The 2,918-nt window shown below is 45.2% G+C and overlaps 1 non-coding gene across 1 annotated transcript; it reads left to right on the forward strand.

The window, feature by feature from the left end:
* Positions 1-2,501: 2,501 nt before the first annotated feature.
* On the forward strand, positions 2,502-2,608 carry LOC120677053. The gene has a single exon (XR_005676118.1). It is a non-coding gene; the product is annotated as a small nucleolar RNA R71 (small nucleolar RNA).
* The last annotated feature ends 310 nt before the right edge of the window (positions 2,609-2,918 follow it).

Below are 2,918 nucleotides of genomic sequence, written 5' to 3' on the forward strand. Positions count from 1 at the left end.
TTACGGAGAGGGTTGAGCGCTAAGATGAAGCGCTTGTTTGAGGCTACGGGTCACAAGGACCTCTATTAGGAGTCAGCTCCTAAGAAAGGTCGTTATCATAGGTTTAGTTGGGCGCTAGTTTTAATCGTGTCATTTAGGTTTGGGTTAGGCGCACCCCGGTTTTTATTTCAGAAGTCTGAACTTTGGCTCCCCGGTGTTAATGCCGGCAGAGCCCCATTATCTTTCATATTTGGTTTGTTTTGTCTATGATCGAAGAGCAGGTCGAAAACAAGTGTGAGGAGGGGGGGAGATTCCATGACGCTACACATTCACGATCACATTCACACGTCACGTGCACCTCCCGCTCTGACTCATGAGTTTGCATCACCTCACTTGTTTCCTCCCTTTAGCGTTTCTAAACATGAGTATATCTTCTCAAATTCTTTAATCTGTTTAGGAAATTAGCTAATAAGAGCTCTTGATAGATGCCTTGCATAAATGTTTTTTCATACTGCGCTTAAGTTTGTGAACCATATTTTATAGGACCCATGATGCTTGGTTGTTGACTAACGTGATATATCTGGTTTAAAGTTGATCTTTTCTCTCATGTTGACCAGTTTGGGAATTTTATTTATAAAAACTGAGTTCTTGGTCTTATCTCTTTATCCACCATCCTACCAGAGCCATACGATACTATCCACTCGCAAAAAAAATTTTGTCTCTTGGTTACATGTTGAGCTTGATCAAATTCTGTGACCCATTATGGTTTTACTTTATTTACACATTTGATTGAAGGTGTTATGCCCAGATGAACCTCGTGCTCCTTAAATGCTGTCTAACAATAGTATTCAAAAAACAAACAGAGAGAGAGATGAAAAGATGGCATGCCAAAGAAGCATGACCCAAAAAAAAAGAGAGAGAAAGAGAGAAAAGATGGCATGCCAAAGAAGCATGACCCAGCAAATAAAGTCAGACATGAAAAGGAGCATGTATTTATCTGTGCACTAACCTGATCAGTCGTAAATATGAGTATAAACCTGTGGATCCAATCTTTGATCTTGCAATAGATTTGAGCCAAGCAGATGGCATTCTACCTCATCCATCGAAACTCCACATATACCATCAGAGCCGGTGAGGTAAAATAAAGATAAATGCTGGTAAGAAGCTATGAGCGACTCTGAGAGACCCATGGAAGAGAGTAAGACCATGAACAATTTTTCGGGAAAAAATCTTTTAAAAATCCCCAAGTCTGGCAACATAACGGGATGACACTAGAAGCCAAGATCATTCCATTCTTCAACAACTCAAGATATCATGATAGACACATTCAAGTTCACAAGCAAGAGCTTGGTATGGAATAACTTTTGTCCAGGATATTCTATCAGGAAGCTACCGCTTTACCTCAGTCCTGACCTTTACTCGGGACGAGTAAAGGACCAAGTGTGGGGGATCTTGTTGACGGTCACTAACGACCAATTTTTACCATCAACTCCTGCACAAAAAAGGAACCAAAATGTGGAATAAATGCTAGGATAGATTTATTTACTAATAGATTCCACAGATGATGTTCTAGAATGTGTGCAGGTGATTTTGAGCTAATTTTGCAGCATAATGGTGTGGTTTAATCCAAGACACAACGTTCCGACGAATCAGGATGCGACACGTGTCAGAATATGGAGTATAGGGCCCGCCAGAGCAAGGAACCGACATGACAAAAGATAAACCTCATTCCATTGACAAGTGGGCCCAGGAATCGACCCACAGGTCAAAATGCAAGGTCGGTGGGCCCACTGGGAAGCCGGCCGACCAAGCAGGCTGGCCGACCTACCCGTGGGCCCCACCGCCTTTAGGTTCCACGTGGAGGTCTCAAACTGGCTGGTGATGGCGGTTTGATGAGGCTCGGCTGCAGCTCACCCCGTGGTTCCCTCCTATAAACACAAGGGGAGGGTAGAGGAATGAACACACACATCTCACCCTCTCAACTCACCCTTCCTCCCTTGGAGCTTGAGGCCTTCATCCTAGATGCTTAGGTAGACTAGGAGGTGTAGAAGAAGAGGAGGAGGGTGAGGAGGAGTCGGGGGAAGTGCCGGGTTTGTCGGCACTCTTCTCCGCTTGTACCTCGACGGAAGCCAGAGCTGTTGGAGTTGTTCGGTCCAATGAAGTGAGCTTCCTCCTGACTGATCGGGCAAGAATTGCCCGTGTGTCTAGTTTCTCCACAAGTCTCACATGTCATGCGAGAATCCATAACTTGGTTGGCCTCCTGGTGTGGAGACTCCAGTCTCTTCATGAGAAGGTCCATCTTGGCAGCAAGCATATCGATGTTGTCGATATGATTGATTCCCTTGCGGGGCTGTTGCTGTCTTTCACCTTTCCAACTCTGGTTGGAAGCAATCTTCTCTACCAGCGCTTTCGCTGCTGCGACGCGGAGCAAAAGGAAGGAACTACCTGATGCTACATCGATGTGGTTCTGAGCTGGTGTGTTCAGGCCATTGAAGAAACTCTGAATAATCAGCCATTCCTCCATGCCATGATGGGGGCATGCTGCGATGTATTCCTGGAATCTCTCCCAAGCTTCTAGAATGGATTCATCCGGGAGCTGTTGAAATCTAGAGATCTTACCTAGGAGGGCATTGGTTTTACCCACCGGGAAATATTTCGTCAGGAATGCATTGGAACAAGCTTCCCATATGGTGAAGTCTGCTTTGTTGGTGTAAAACCATGTCTTCACCTTGCCTAGCCAGGAGAACGAGAACAGTCGAAGATGAACATTATCCATTGTGGTACCTCTGGGGTTGATGGTACTGCTCACTTCCAAGAAGTTTTGAAGGTGAGCGTTGGCATCCTCTAATACATTGCCACAGAATGGACTCGCTTGAACCATGTTCACCAGTCCCGACTTGAGCTCAAAGCCATCATTACCTTGGTCATTGTTCAGTCCA

Source organism: Panicum virgatum, chromosome 5N (assembly GCF_016808335.1).
Source record: "Panicum virgatum strain AP13 chromosome 5N, P.virgatum_v5, whole genome shotgun sequence".
In the NCBI taxonomy this organism is placed as follows: Eukaryota; Viridiplantae; Streptophyta; class Magnoliopsida; order Poales; family Poaceae; genus Panicum; species Panicum virgatum.